At 44.5% G+C, this 17,192-nt stretch overlaps 1 protein-coding gene across 4 annotated transcripts in view; it reads right to left on the bottom strand.

The window, feature by feature from the left end:
- FRMPD1 (FERM and PDZ domain containing 1) overlaps nucleotides 1-17,192 on the bottom strand; it is a 418,583-nt gene that overhangs the window by 117,999 nt on the left and 283,392 nt on the right. The gene's annotated exons all lie outside the window — the stretch shown is intronic.

The raw sequence follows: 17,192 nt of genomic DNA, 5'->3' as shown, positions 1-17,192 counted from the left end.
TTGGCGGACTACTCTCTCTGGCTCCCGACCCCGGCTTCCTCTTGACTACGCGCTTCTCACATCCCTCGATCGCAGCTTGGACCTCGACCTTCCGGATCTCTCCTCTCCCTGACCTTGGCTAACGGCAACCACTCCGTCTCTTCTTTTACCAGTACCGGCAAGTATTGCTACAGCTATTTCCACCTGGCCTGGCAACACCAAAACACCACACTCAGGCCACGCTCCTTCTGCTGCGGGTGCATGCACATATACGTCCCCACCCCATGTCTCCCCTTGCTCTTGATGCCAACATGACTGATTGCGCTGTCCTCTGCCTTTTGTTCTGCCAAATAAATTGGAAGATTAGTCTTTGTAGGTTTTTAAACTCTGAGAGTGGGATGTGGATTGGGAGAGTCTGAAAGTAATATAACAGTCTAGGGAGAATGTTCATTTTAACTGATATTATTCTTCCAATCCAAGAGATCAGGTATTTGTTCCAGTTTTGTAGATCTTTCTAAATCTTATTGAATAGAGGGGGGTAGTTGCATTGGAAGAGGGAGCCAAAGTATCTGGCTATTTTGACTCCCAGATATTTAATGTGGGAATACAGATATACAGATATGCTCAGGTAGATACTGAATGGGGCAATGTGATATTATTTTATAGATGCTAACCTCAGCTCATATGCTCATGCAGATATTGAATGGGGCAATGTGATGTTATTTCATTGATGCTAACCTCAGCTCATATGCTCACCATTGTATGAAGCATCATCATCCCAGCTACTATATGGGTGATTAACTGTGTGGTTACTTCAGATTCAGCATCAACAGCCTCACTGGGCATTACTGTGTTAATACATCATGTGTACACAGCTGATGATTGGTATATGACAATTATATTATGTATCATATCTAGTGTGTTTACTCACCTTAAACTTATACAGGTCATATGCATATCGAGCTCTTATCACACACTGCGCTCTGCGTCTTCCTGACTGGGATTGATGTGAGTCACATATGTTTAGCCATTGATTATTCTATCTGTATCCTATTTGATAGTACCAACCAGTGACATTATACTATATTATCTGGTGTATTAATAGAGTACTATCTAACAGGTGACTTCATATTTGGTATTTCCCAGTCTGGGTTTTTCATGAACCACCCTCTAGGGGATTTTATTTAATTGTTGTTATGTATTCATTTTAAGTCGTCGAGGTTACATTAATAAAATTTCTTTATTTTGGTTTTGTGAGCTTTTACTCACTCTAGTATGTCGTTAGGCAGGAGTAATTATACTCCACCTAGTGGGACAATTGACATCCCAGGCTACTACAGCTATTTAATTTCTTTGAGTGTGGATATATGGGTTTCTTTGTGTTAACCTTGAATTAACTTGTGGTGCTATGTATGTTCATTACCCATTGCACCCTAGTGCATACTTTTTCATTGTAATAGGTTGAGCGTTGAGTTATTTCTTTTGTTGGTTACAAGATAGGGTTAAGTGTGTTTGCGAGAATTTTACTATAGATCTTAAGGTCCATGTTTAGTAAGGATATTGGGCGGTAGATGCCACATTGAAGCGGGTCCGGCCTTCTTTATGTATTATGGCTAGGTTTGCAGCTGCCATGGGTGCTGTTATCTCTCCACCCTCCAAGAATAAGTTAAACAGCTCCAGCATACATGGAGCGAGGGTCGAGAGAAACTTTTTATAATATATGTTTGAGAGTCCATCTGGTCCCAGTGGTTTTGCTGCCTTTAGCGCTTTAACTGCCTCAACTAATTCTATGAAAATGAAACCGAATATCAGCTCTAGGAATGTATTAAGAATAATAATTCACAATAAAAAATATATAAAGCTGGAGCTTGTTCTGGGTTGTGGAAGTAATGTACCCAGTGCTAGGAGATGGAGAGACATAAGGTGGGGGTAATGATAGTGCAAATGTAATGGGGTGCTTAAACAGAGCGGGTGATCCCCACTAATATGTGTACCCCTAAAGATGCTATGATAGTCCTCTTACCCCGTCTATCCTGACTGGTTGTGGTGTGGAGTCACGCACTCACTAGGGAATACCTCCTCGCCTCTCCTTCCGTCTGAATGAGTCAGAGCTCGCCTTCCTATACCCCCGGTGGCGTCCGCCGATCAACTAATTCTAGTTGTGTTATTTTCAAATTTAAGGTGTCCACCTCCATCTGAGTCAGTTGTGGCAATTTGCAATTTTATAGGTATCGTGAGATCACATCTATATTTGAGGTTTTCTTTCCAGGAGAGTACAGCTTGTATAGTTTCGTATAGAATTTGGTGAACTCTTGGGCTATCTCTTTTTTGTTATGTAGGATTTTACCATTTTTGCTTTTAATTGTTGATATTTGTAATCAGACCCTTATCCCTCTTAGTCTGTTAGCCAACAATTTATCTGCCTTATTGCCTTTATCATAATATTGCTGGTTGGTCCATTTTAATGCTCTTTCCGTATCCTCAAATTGAATCTGTCTTAGTGTCAACCTAGCTGCTAGGAGGAATTTGTATAATCTTTTTGACGGGTTGTTTTTATGTTGTTCTAGGTTTGTTATTTTGTCTGTTATTTCATTCTATGCTTTGAGATAACTTTTGTTTTTGTGGGATGCAATGAAGATGAAGTCGCCTCGAATAGTAGCCTTATGGGCTTCCCATATCATTGCGGGTGTTGAGACAGTTCCCTGGTTTATTTAAAATATTCTGTTAATGACAGTTTAATTTTATTTTCTATTTCAGGATAGTTTAGAAGGGAATCATTAAGTCTCCACCGGAATATGTGGTTCTTATGAAAAGGGTATGTAAGGGTCAGATCGATTGGTGAATGGTCTGACCAAGTTATTGGAGGTATATTTGGTCCCAGAGATGAATGGAAGACATTCTTGGAAACGAAAAAGTAGTTAATTCTTAAGTATGTTTGGTGCGGAAGAGAATAGAATGTGTTGTCTCGTTGGCCCTGATGCTGAGTCCTCCAAACATCGGTTAGAGAGAACTCTGCAAGCAGGTCCCTGAGTTTTTTGGCTGTATTATGGACATGGGTTGAGTGTGTCTGGCCCAGAGAAGTTGATTTATCTATTTCTGGTGCTGTCACCAAATTCATATCTCCTCCGACTATTATACAGTAGATGTTAAATATTTGGGCTCTATTGTTTCTAATACCTTCTGCACTAGATCCGGTTGGTTTTCGTTTGGCGCATATGTTAACTAGGGTGACGGGAGAGCCTGCGAGGGAGCCATGGATTATGAAAACTCTACCCTCTGGATCTGTGATAATATTCTCGGCGTTCAATGGGATTCCTTGCTTAATTAAGATTGCTGCATCTCTTTTCTTACTGGTGAATGAGGAGTAATATGCATGTGGGAAAGTGTTTCTAAATGTGTTTTGGGGGGGGGGGGGGGTCGCGAACATTAAAATGTTTTTCCTGTAAGAAAAGGATATCTCCTCCAGTTCTTTTGAATTCTAGGAGAGCAAGTCTCCTTTTTTTGTTTGATTGAAGGCCTTTGACATTGAAAGAGATTAGCTTGATAGAAGTGAGATTAGCCATGATTTAGAATGATAGGATTGTGGAATTGTAATAGCACCCACTTTCTCACGGTGGGGGTCTTGATTTATAGTTGGCTCTTCTGACAGAAATTGGGAAGTATGCCGATAATTGTTTTCATCGTATGTTTAATGCGTGAGACGTCTATTATTATCGTTAGGTTTGCTGACTGGGGCTGGGGAGGGAGAACAGAGGGAAGAGGGGGAGAGGGGAATACACAAAGTGGGAAGAACATACAATTAACAAGAAAGGGCATTGTAAGTGCCCTTGTGTGATAATATAGCTCAACCCTGTTATAGCGTGATCCGCTACAACGCGGATCTGCTAATAACGCGGTTTGAGCGTGGCTCCCGATTTAAAAACGGGGGTGGGGAGGGTGATAACAGTTCCTTTTAAAGACATTTCAGCAACTCATTACATTTACCATGCATTTTTGTATGATCTGTTTTATCCGTCCAGTTCCCTGAAGGATCTGAAGATAAACCTGAAGAGTTAAATCCGTGCCCGACGATAGCATCCAATCTTTTTTGCAATAATTCGTCACCTTATTACATTTATAATTTACATTTACACATGCCTTATTGAGAGCCCAGAGGCTTCATTGTTACCCTTTCCAGCAGTCTGGGGATATTTCTTTGTCTTTTAATGTTTACATTCATTAATGTTGTAGTAATTCATTGGTTTGATTGGTTAGTGTTACTATTCATTTTGAGTTGGTTTAGGAATTAATTGGTTTAATTGGTTAATGGTTTAATTAATTCATTGTTGATGTTGTTACTGCTTGTATTCATTGGATTAGCTGGCTAATGTTTTTATTTACTTTATTTAGGTATGCTAATGCAGTGTTTAATAATGGGCAAATAATCTATTATCCATATCTGGATAATAGTTATTTTGCACATTATTGTACTGTATGTGTTAGGGGGGTGTATTTAGTTAGAAATAATGTTTAGTATTTTTGTAGGCACAACATTGGTATTGCAGGCCCGAGGGTAACCCGGGACTTATGTGGGGACCCCAGGATGGCCGCGGGGTCAGCCGGGGACACCCGCGCGACCTCCGGCCTCCCTCGGGGACCCCCGCGTGGTCAGCCGGGGACACCCGCCGGCCTGTTGTATGGGTGTTGCGCATGCAAGAATGTAAAGCAAGAAATTTTTCAAAGTCCAGCTTTTTTTGCGTCTACCTTGAGCTGACGTGTTCTGTTGAACGCAACTTTCGCGTACACTGAGGTTACGTAGCGTAGTGCATCCCGCTTAAGGGCAGAATTTAACGCAAACAGGGTAACGAACGAGCAAAGTTGGACTTAGAAAAATTTCCTGAAAAAAGTCAGTTTTAGAGCGCAAAGTGCCTGTTTGCGTGGCTTAGTGCATCGTGTTCAGCGCAACATCATGTTCTAAGAGCACTTTGCGCTCTAAAAACGACTTAACGGAGCTTAGTGCCTGACCCCCTTTATCCTATATCTATACTTACTTATTGATCCAAAGGAAAGAAAAGGAAGGGGGAGGAGTGGACGGAGGGATAATGGAGATGGGCAGGAGGGGTGAGTGGGAGGGGGGTAGGGGGAGAGGGGTGAGAGGATGGGGAGGGCTGGGAATGGCAGGGAGGGGGGTTTGGGGGTGAGGAGAGGGATGGGGAGAGGGATTTAGGGAGGCAGGAAGGGAGGGGGAAAAGACATTAAGAGATAAACGTTTAGCCAGATCGGAATGACTGGCGGAATCATTCAGTGCTCAAAATCTCCATAGTGGGTTTTCATAATCCCAGCATCCTATCAGGCCACTGAGTCTTTATCCAGTAATATTGAGCTATGTACCAATCAGTCTAAGTCTGTCGTTAAAAGTCCTTTTAAACATGGGAGTCGGAGCCCCGATACACATACACTATTATACTTTAAAACTTTTTAAATGTACGTCTTAGACATATTACCAACCCCGCAGAGTCAGTGAATTGTGCACACTTTAATCTAAACATGGCAGCACTGATAGCTGCGGCCTGCTGCATTTGCGTTCTGATCAGAATCGATGGCTCTTCCCTTGGCGTTACAGTGTTAGACCAACCCACCTCCAGGGGGAAGCGGCTGCCTCATCGCAGGTTGGGAGAGCTCCAAGTCCTGTACTCATCCACACTAGAGGGTCGCTGGATCGCCAATCTCTCCGAAGCCCATGGGGGTACTGTATTATGGTCCACAGCAAGCGTCTTCACAGGCTCCTGTTGGTGGTCATAAGGGGATATACCCAGCGATTTAAGGAACGGATCCACTTCTTCTGGATGTCTCAGTGTGAGGTGCTTCCCATTCTTGACTGCTATCAGTTTGAATGGGAACCCCCATCGGTAGCGGATCAAGTTGTTTTTTAACAGAATGGTAAGTGGTCGCAGCTCCCACCTTCTTGTTATTGTAACTCTGGACAGGTCACGAGGGTCGCCGCCATTGACCACAATGGCGGAAGAAAGCCGCTAGGTTTTAAAACACGAAGTGTAAAAGTGTACAAACCTGAACCCATTATCTCCGGTTCGGTGAGGGCTAGAGGAATGGGATTTGGCCACCCTGCAGTCATAGCTCCGGTATGATTGCATGGCAATTTCCAGCCCTCTCTGATCAACCAAACGGAGTATGGTTAACTATGTAAAGTCTGGTTGCTGCCATTAACTCCAATAGCAGAGTGAAATGGACTGATTTCCCATTGACTCCAATGGCGGAGAAAACCCCATTGTTCCCTATGGGGAATTATAGGTGAAAGTCGTAACTCCGGTTCGGTGGGTCGTACGAAGCTGAGATTTGGCCACCATGTAGAGTCCCCTCCGGCATAAGGGCATGGCAATTTCTAGCCCGCTTGGCCCAACCGAACGGAATATTTTTATATATATAAATTGTTGTAGATGTACTATCTTTTGTGCCTACTGTAAAGCCCGCGAAAGTTACTGGCCCATAAGGTATATTAATGGCCAGCGGGCAACAGTGTGTCTACAGAAAGATCACTGATCAAAGGCTCAGGTGTATCCCATCTGAAATGAGTCCAGGCAGTATTGCAGGCGCTGGCCCCTTTAAATGTGAATGCGCGTGCCCGGGGTTGGAGCGTGGCGCGCCAAGGTGCACGCGAGGATGGGACCCGCTGCGCACTCCCGGAAGGCGGAGGAAGCACGCCGATGGGGCGCAGGCCGATTGAGGAGCGGAGAGAGCGGCCGCGCGAGTCGCCATGACGGGACACAGGCACAGGCAGGTAGGAAGGTGCGGGCACGGACCGTGCGGTCCTGACACTTGTGGCGCACACCTGAGATACCTGTGAGATACACTAATAGCCAAATTGTATTAGCTACATGTGTGAGCAGCAAGCAACTCAAAAAGTAGGATGTAACAGTAATATTCCCTATCAGGTGGTTCCACTCACACTGCTAGAGCTGTGGATTAGAAAAGCAGTGCTTGTGGGCTCTAGTCCTGCTGGGTTTGAAACCATTATACTCATTAGGTTGTTACCTGTGACAGGGTGAATGAACGTCCCCAGCCATATACCTGGCAAACCTATGTTTAGGCTTGCAGTGCAGGAGTGACGAGGTTACGTTTCAGTTGAGAAGGGCTGCTTAATTAGTCTGACCCCAGCTGCATAATCAAGGTATTTTAAAACCCCCAGGCTGTACACACATGCAGGTTAGCTGCTCAGGAGACAGGACTGAACTACTGAAGAGATTACTGCTTTAAGGTCTGTTTTCAAAGTACATGTATGATGAACTGTCTCTGTCCTGCATGCTGAAGAGAAGCTGCCTTGTTTTCTATGCTGAAGAGAAGCTATTTTGTTTTTATCTGCTGAAGAGAAGCTATTTTGTTTTTGTATGCTGAAGATGTGCAAAGGAAAAGGGGTACCCCCCTTGTGATGCTTGCCAGGAGAAGACTATGTCTTTAAATCATTAACATCTTCATAGCCATAGACAGTTTATAAGACATAGGATTCCAAACGTCCATTTGTAGTAAACACAATAATTCCCATATACAAACCACTAGCCTGCTGTAGGTATATCTTATGTGGTGATCTGGGTAATGAATGGTGGACTGATCACATAAATGAAGTAACAAATTGTAAGTTACTCACTGCTGACCTTGTGGGATTTCCTGGTCCTGTCGGCGTGCTCCTACCTTGGAGTATCTGCAGACAACGTAGAAAAAGTGGCGGTGCATCTGCTGCTGATGAAGAAGAATAATGGACCAAAAACTGCAAAGAACTAGGTGCAAAAAGTTTATTAAAGGCACATTTAAAAACAGCAAAAAATACCTCTGATGCGTTTCACGTGGAACCCCACGCTTTTTGATAAAGCGTGGGGTTCCACGTGAAACGCGTCAGAGGTATTTTTTGCTGTTTTTAAATGTGCCTTTAATAAAGTAATGTGCCTTTAATAAGTAGGCTTTTCTACTGAAATTTGAAAGGGTTGCCGAAGCTCAGGGCTGGGCTGCAGATCGCTGGGCAACTTCGTTGGCCCCGCTCCTCATAGGAGAAGCCCAGGTCTCATATCAGGGCCTCCCAGCAGATCAGGCAATGGACTACCAACAAGTAAAAGTCGCCATACTGGATCGCTTAGGTCTGACCCCAGAGACCTACCGGCAGCAGTTCCGGAACCTGAAGTACACCGCTAAGATGAGACCCCGGGTCCTCACTCAGCAGTAAGGAGGCAATCCTTGAGCAAGTGGTTTTGGAACAATTCCTACAGATAATACCCCCTTCCGCACGCTCTTGGGTAAAACGCCATGCTACTGAAACCCTAGCTTTGGTGGTCCGACTCGTTGAGAACTTCCTTGGGGCCGAGGATCAGGCGAGTGCCCTGGACCCGACGGATGCAACTTCACCAGCACTTGCGGATACCCCTCCATACGCAACTGCCAAGTGCCACGAAAGGAGCAGTCCTTCCAACAAGGAAGAAGTCAAAATGCCGGGCACCGCCAAGACCCTCATCCCCTTCCTGATGTCGGCTTGTCGCCAAATGAGAGGAACTTCCGAGGACGTCGCCCACAGGACCCACCAGATGCCTGGTCTCCAGTATCCGGTCCAGCGGAGCACTATCCGTGGCACCCTCCTGCGCGGGAACCATCTCCATGTTCCGCCTGCGGAGAACAAGGCCACCGACATGTGGACTGTCCACAGATGGATTGTTCCTTCAGCAGGACCGTCGCCTTGGCCTTCACTGGAGAAAATTACAAGCCCTGGCTACTTCCTGCCCAGGTTGGGGGAAAAAACGTCCAGGCTCTTGTAGATTCGGGCTCTGGGAAAACTCTGGTCTTCCAGGAACTGTTACCGCCTAACGTGTGTTCTTTTGACTCCCCATGGAGTATAGAAGTTCCCCAGGCCTCCACAGGATTCTCTTCATTTGAACTGCTGTATGGCCGCCAACTCTGGGGTATCCTAGACCTCCTAAAGGAGTCCTGGGAGGAACAGCGGTCCCCTTCTGAGAATACCCTGCAATATGTATTGGACCTTAGGAAGCGCCTAGATGTGGTCGGCCATTTTGCTAGGGAGAATCTTAGATCAGCCCAGGACAGTCAGGAGAGATATTACAATCAAAGAGTGTTTCACCCAGGAGATCAGGTGATGTTGTTGTTACCCAGTTGTGAGAGCAAACTCCTAGCCAAATGGCAGGGCCCATTCGAAGTACTCCGCCGCACGGGTGATGTGGATTACGAGATTGCTCAACCAGGGTCCAGGAAGGGTAAACAAATTTACCATGTGAATTTGCTGAAACCCTGGAAGATGCCGCGGTCTCTATTCATCCACCCGGTGGAGGAGGAAACGGAATTGGGTCCTCAGCCCCCACGGGAGAACATCGTGGGTGATGATAAAATCCCAATGGGTAGACAGTTGTCCTCTGAACAAAAAGGGGACTTGTTCGAAATAATTACACAATTCCATGATGTTTTTTCTGATTTGCCAGGGCAAACTAATTTAATTTCACATGTGATCGAGACAGCACCTGGGGTAAAAGTACGTTCCCGTCCTTATAGGTTTCCTGAAAGTCGTAGGGCCCTGGTAGAGAAGGAGGTACAATAAATGTTACACTTAGGAGTGATTGAGGAATCATGCAGTGAGTGGTGTAGTCCACTAATTATGGTCCCTAAACCAGATGTGAAGGTAAGATTTTGTGTGGACCTCCGAAAGGTCAATGCGGTATCCAAGTTTGACGCATATCCGATGCCAAGGGTGAACGAGTTAATTGATGCCCTTGGTAACGCGGAATATATATCCATGCTAGACTTAACAAAAGGATACTGGCAAATACCTTTAGAGGAAAAGTCCAAGTGCAAAACAGCCTTTGCCACTCCCATGGGTTTATACCAGTTTGTGACAATGCCATTTGGACTGCATGGAGCCTCAGCCACATTTCAGAGACTCATGGATAAAGTGCTGAGACCCCATAGGGCTTATGCCGCAGCCTACCTAGATGACATTGTCATTTATAGTAAACACTGGCAGGCCCATCTAAATAGGCTCAAAGCGGTCCTCAAATCTCTAAGAGAGGCAGGGCTCACAGCCAACCCTAAGAAATGTGCCTTAGGTAAGGCGGAAACCAAATACTTAAGGTATGCAGTGGGAGGTGAAAAAGTAGGGCCACTAGCTGACAAGGTAGTTGCCCTGAAAGAAGTTCCGACCCCCCAAACAAAAACGCAGGTACGCTCTCTGCTGGGTTTAGCAGGGTACTATCGGCGGTTCATCCCCAACTACTCGGAAGTTGCAGCCCCATTAACGGACCTCACAAAAAAGTGTGCCCCTACATGAGTGGTATGGTCAAGGGAGTGTCAGAGAGCCTTTGAGGACATAAAAAGGTGTCTATCAGAGGGTCCCGTCCTTAGAAGCCCAGACTTCAACAGGCCTTTTATAGTGCAAACCGATGCATCAGAGATAGGGCTAGGGGCAGTGTTGTCACAACAGTTTGAGGGAGTGGAACATCCGATGCTTTTTCTGAGTAGGAAATTGTTCCCGAGGGAAAAAAACTACTCAGTGATTGAGAAGGAGTGCCTCGCAGTAAAGTGGGCAATCGAGGCTTTGAGGCATTACCTGGCAGGAGTCCATTTTACTCTGGTGACGGACTATGCTCCATTAAAGTGGTTAAATAGTATGAAGGACTCCAATGCTAGATTGACCAGGTGGTATATGGCCCTCCAACCCTTCTCATTTGAGATTCAGCACAGGCCTGGAAAAGAAAATGCAAATGCTGACTTCTTTTCTAGAGAAGGGGTGGATGATCGGGCTTCAGCCGTGCGTGGCCCCAGCCACACACTAACAGGGGAGGAATGTGACCGGGTGAATGAACGTCACCAGCCATATACCTGGCAAACCTATGTTTAGGCTTGCAGTGCAGGAGTGATGAGGTTACGTTTCAGTTGAGAAGGGCTGCTTAATTAGTCTGACCCCAGTTGCATAATCAAGGTGTTTTTAAACCCCCAGGCTGTACACACATGCAGGCTAGCTGCTCAGGAGACAGGACTAAACTACTGAAGAGATTACTGCTTTAAGGTCTGTTTTCAAAGTACATGTATGATGAACTGTCTGTGTCCTGCATGCTGAAGAGAATCTTCCTTGTTTTCTATGCTGAAGAGAAGCTATTTTGTTTTTGTCTGCTGAAGAGAAGCTATTTTGTTTTTGTATGCTGAAGAGAAGCTATTTTGTTTTTGTCTGCTGAAGAGAAGCTATTTTGTTTTTGTATGCTGAAGAGAAGCTATTTTGTTTTTGTGTGCTGTATGTTTTAAGGCTCAATAAATAAGCTTTATCAGGAGAACCCGCGTGTGTGGTTGCATGTACCCTGCAACAGTACCCTAGACTTATTATGAACTCTGTGTAGTTAGTATGGAAATCCTTTTAGAAAGTGTGGGACGGGACTTATTTAAATATACTTTGAATAGCCATTAGCATATCTCTCAGGTGTGCTTTTTTTTACAGCACAAGCAAGTCTCCCTAATTTATTTGGAGGGGATATAAATACAACTGGCGACTGCTAATAAAATTAGAAAAGGTTCTCGCTCTCTCGCACTTGCTCGTTCTCATCCTCGGATCAAATGAGCCGACCCTATCTGGATCAAAATTCGCAAAAAAAGTTTGCCCATCTCTAAGGAGGAGGAAGAGTGAACAGTGGAATCAAGAGCTGGTAGGTTAATAGAGCACAAGTTTCTGCAAAAACGAGGGTGATGGGGAGAAGTAAGAGAGAGCAGATGAGATGATGGTCAGAGCGAGGAAAGAGAAATCAGAGAGAGAAATCTCTTTGTGTGAAAACCAGGTCTAGGTATTACAGTAGCTATCCTTGTGGATGCTGGCTGCAGTCCACTGGTGAAGGCCTAAAGAAGAGGTTAGAGACACAAAGCGGGAAGCTCAAGGAAGAGAGGGCTCATCAATATGGCAGTTGAAGTCCCCAAGGAGAAAAACAAGGAACACTGAGGAGAGAGAATTAGAGTTAGGATTCAAAGTGTGAGAAAAAGACAGAAGGGGGTTTGAGTAGAGGTTCCCATCTATTGTTATTTGACCACTTTTCGGGGCCAAGTTCTGAGAATAGAACGTAGAGGTCGGTGCTGGGATTGCAAGCCGAAAACAGTCCCAGGACGTTTGGTACTAACTCCCATGTTAAGGGATTTTGGCATCTCCGGATGAAAGAGAGCGGTGGCGTCTGGAACTTCATGCCGATTTGAGTTCCAGGACATTTCGGGCCAAGTCGCGGTCAACCTAAAGACTTTGTTTTCTGTTCTATTTTACCTAGAAAAGTCTAGTTTTGTAGCCCAGACCCCCAGGAAGTGTGTTTTCTTCTGTATTTTTTAATCCACTGTGTCTGTTTCAATTGAATAAATTACCATTTGTTTTACTATCTTGTTTTGCTCAGTGAATGATCCCGGTAAAAAAAAAGGTGTAAATACCTGTTCTCCTGTGACAATTATTGATCTCTAGTATGTTTAAAATAGCAAAAGTGTTTTTTTTTAAAATTATGTGCTGCTAATCGTCCAACTTGTAACAGGCAGATTTATTGGGGGGGAGGGTCATGTGACTGCTTAGATGTATAAATGTAATACCAGTTTAAAGGGAAAGCATTTGCAGGGTAGCATTTGCATCTACTGCAAACTCTTCTACACAAGACAGCAAACGGTGAGCTTATCTGTCCACACTATGATCCTATGCTTGTCAGCTTTTAATTTTAACCCCCCTGTACACCTCATTTATTGCAGCCTCTCCCAACAGATTACACACAACTACACCCCCCCCCCAACCATCAACCATCTCCCTCTGCAAACCCAGAATAGGCCCTAGCATTGCAATACAGCAAAACATTTTGACAAGGAAAAGGCACACCTCTGCTGTTTAATCTGTACACACTCACTTGGCTCACAACAACTTCATGCAACATTACCTACCTCTGTGATAATGAACCTGCTATGTATCTCAACTTTGTTCTTTCTTTTGGCCTCACGGAAATGTTACTCTCTCTATACACTACAAACTCCTCCCTCCTGGCCCACACCCAACATCACATACAGCCTGAATTACTCAAAAGCCTTGCACTATCTACTGAATGTTGATGGAGAACTCTGAAAACAAGCACACCATCCACCGCTCACTCTAATGGCAAACATCACAAATTTACAACTTGCAAACAACTACTCAAATTTCTACTCATACTATTAATCTCTTTCGCAGGTGATACTGAACCTAAACCAGGCCCTCCCTTCTCAACTCTGTCCCATACCCCTGAGAATACCCCCTTCAAATTCCAAAAAGGTCTATCTGTCGCCCATATAAATATCCAGAGCCTGCTGCCCAAACTGGATGAACTAAGGGCATGGTGCCTTACAGTATGCATAAACCCAAAGCCATCATTCTCATAGAAACATGGCTAACCCCTAAAACCCTCAATGCAAATATCGCCATTCAGGGATAATCCATATCTAGGAAAGATAGGTCAAAGAGAGGAGGAGGGGTGTTATTTTATATTTCAGACACCTTACAATTTACACGGTTAAATTACCCCCCAAACCCACCCTCTTTTAAAATCCTAGTTGGCAAAATCTGTCTCCTATTTTCTAAGGCTAAGTCCCCGATGGCGTTGAGCGCACTCATGCTTGGAGAGCGCTCCAAGCATGAGCGCCGGGTGTCCTGCATGTACGTGCGCGCGGGAAGGGGGGGGCATTACAGGTAGTTGGGCGCACGGGTAAGTATAGTTTTTTGTTTACCTAAGCGCCGATCGCGGGTGAGCGTGTGTGCCCGCGCACAAGCGCCGCGCGCACCGCGTGAGCGGGGACTTACATATATTTATATATGTAAGTAAACACCGCAAGCGCCGCCCGCTCAGCGCTAGCGGGGGTTCAGCCTAAGCTCGTATTGCTTGCTGGAATCCACCGCCCCCTAAATCCTCTCTACAGTCCCTGACTAATATCATCCAGTTTCTTGGCTTCATTTCCTCTCTGAATGAGAAGAGTGAGCTGCTAGTTCTTGGGGATTTCAACTACAATTGGCTCGACCCGAAAAACCACAGAATCCAGATACAACTCAAGTCACTTAACTTAATGCAACTCATTTCCCAACCCACACGTACAATCCTGAAATCTCACAACCATTCCTTGCTAGACTGGATTCTCTCCTCAAATCCCAGAAGAATCCAATCCTCTGGCATCCTTCCTGACATTTTCAGTGACCATGCAATAATTTACTGTGTAAGGAAAATTAAACCACCCAAATTAAGCCCTAAAGTTCTCCTCCATAGAACATTTAGAAACTTTAACCCACAACAGTTTCTGGCTGACCTTACCAACTGCCCCTGGTACAGAATCGACTTAACTCTGGACCCTGATTCTGCACTCGACTATTTCCAATCCGAGTTCTTAAAACTCTGTGATATCCATGCTCCACTACGCAGAATAAGAGTACGAGGGGTCCACCTTCCATGGGTTACAACTGACCTTATAGCTCTCTACCATTTCAGGGTTGCCTTGTGGGAAAGCTACAAAGTAACTGGCACTACCAAGGATCTTAATCACTACAGATGCCTGAAGAATATGTGCACAAGGCAAACAAGACATGCAAAAGCACAGTATTACTCTGACAATCTTCACCAGAATACATCAAACCCAGCTAACATCTGGAAGGTTATCAACAATATATTCCAGCCTTCTAGCCATCAAATACCAAGTAATATCACTAAGGAGGATATTACTCTGACAAATCCCACTGACATTGCAAATGCATTCAATGATTACTTTGTGTGGTGTGCTACTAACTTATTAGCGAAACGCAACTCAAACCACAAATATGAACCTCATCTGAGATTACCCCTATAGCCCCACCCTCTCCCAACACTGCTCACAATTTTCAATTTGTCCAAGTGTCCGAAGAGGAGATTACACAAGCGCTCCTCAAATCAAAACTAAGCAGCCAATGTGGACCTGACTTACTACAATCTACTGTAAGTTCCTAAAACTTGGTGCCCCAACCATTGCCAAACTAATTGTTTCCATAGTCAACTCTATTCTGTATGCAGGCCATATCCCTAAGACCTGGAAAACTTCCAGATTTGTCCCAAAGTGGGGACAAAAACCCTGTCTCAAACTACAGGCCAATCTCTCTTCTCAGATAGAGTCAGAGATTCACCAGGCGCTTCCACAGATGTCTAGGTAAAACAATATTAATACACTGTGTGAAATAGAGAAAATCTTTATACAGGCGGTGGCATGATGCAGCTCGACCTTCACTGGATCTTCCTCGTTGATCCTTGGGGTGCAGTGTGGGGGAAAGAAGTAAGGGAGCGCAATTCACTGGTAGAGAAATATGAAAAACAAAACACACACTGATAGTGCAACCCTGTATAGAAAATAAACCTTAATACACTTATAATAATCAGCAGGTATCTAGATAATAGTGAGATCACTCGCAATGACAACCAGTGGTGGAATAGAAAAGAAGCAACACTTTATCATTGCAACAACAGCAGCAGTGGCACAAGCCACTCAGAAGATAATGGTAGGCAAAACACTGTTGAATGATGATGCACAGAACCACATCAACAACTGCAGCAAAAGCAGCAGTGACAAATGACACTCAAAAGATGGTTGTAGACAAAACAGTGATATATTTAGATGCACAAAAACCGCAGCAGCGGTAGGCAATGGCAACTCACAGGAGAGCCTTAGATTAGGGCATATGGCAGACGACAGCGTTCTGGCAAAGGGTGAGTGTCCAATGGTGATGCTGCAAGCCCGCAGGATACGCTATGCTTGGTGGTTCCTCTGATCAGCGCGAACACAGTGCTTCCGGGTGCACTCTCCTCCATGCCAAATTAGGTGTACTTAACAGGAACAAGTCCTCCCTAAGTCTGCTGTTCACAAAGCGTATCGCACAGCAGATGCTAATGCCAATTATCAACTATGGGGAGAGAGTACATGGCTCGGCACCCAAAACCCACCTTAACAAACTTGATACCTTCTACAATTCAATATGCCATTTTGTTCTCCAATGCAACTACAACACACATCACAGCGAAATGCTCAAAGAACTAGATTGGTCATCACTTGATTCTAGGCACAAAGTTATATATTATCTCTAACTGTGCATACAATGTCTTGTATATAATGTATACCCTGTTCACTTATGTAACTATGTATTATTTGTCATCTTACCAGTAACTCTAACTATATTTAACTGGAAATCGGAGTACTGTATGGCAGTTCTGAAGATAGGGGGAGCTTTGTAGATATAATCTTAAGCCTTTACCCTACGCGTTTCGTCCTATTTGTAGGACTTCATCTGGGGAAGTCCTACAAATAGGACAAAACGCGTAGGGTAAAGGCTTAAAATTCTATCTACAAAGCTCCCCCTCTCTTCCATACTCCGATTTCCAGTTAAATATAGTTCATACTTTGGACATTATTGCCTGTTGCTCCGGCACGGATACAAGTCCAGTGACGTCACGCTCGCTATCTAGCGAGACTGGAGGAGCAATTCAGGAGTACTGGAAATCAGCTGCAGACGGATTGGTCGCAAAATCTCGGCGTTCCACGTGGAGAGGAAAAGATCACCATACAGACCAGCAGGAAGGAGAGGAACTTATGTGTCCTACATGCCTTAGGGGCCTATGCAGAGAGCAGTGTTAGAATAAATTGGAGAGTTTAAGAAAAAGTAGCTTTAATGGAGAGTTTTATTCTCCATATGCAGAAATGGGCGAAATCCGCTATTTTTAGCATTACTGCATGTGGAGAATTGTAAAGGAGGAGATTCGCGCAGCTGAAAGGGGAAAAAAAAATCGCGCTTTTTTTTTTTTTTTTTTTTTTCCTATAGCCGGCGAGCTCCTGCTTCTTGCCAACTTTAGTTGGCGGAGAAAATTGACGAAAATCGCACCAAAAACAGCCGCTAGATGGCGAGCGCGCCTTTCTGAATTCGGATATTTTTCAGACTGGCGAGATGTAGTTTCTCGCCAGCCGCGCGGCGAAATTTTGAAATAGAAAAAAAGAAATGGCGCGTTTTCCCTAGCTCGCCATTTTCAGCTGTTTTTAGCGCGATTTTCTCCGGAAAATGGCGAGATTTCAAATAGCGCTGCTCTCTGCATGAGGCCCTTAATGTTTGGCTACTTTGTAAGTAGCTGTCTACTTTTGCGCAATATATCAATACAGAACGTACTTCACCATATTTTGTTTCTCTTTATTCATTTCAGAGT

The sequence above is a fragment of the Ascaphus truei genome, chromosome 1, assembly GCF_040206685.1.
Source record: "Ascaphus truei isolate aAscTru1 chromosome 1, aAscTru1.hap1, whole genome shotgun sequence".
Classification (NCBI taxonomy): Eukaryota; Metazoa; Chordata; class Amphibia; order Anura; family Ascaphidae; genus Ascaphus; species Ascaphus truei.
Note: the sequence above shows the minus strand (reverse complement) of the source record. Positions and strands in the feature narration are given on the sequence as shown.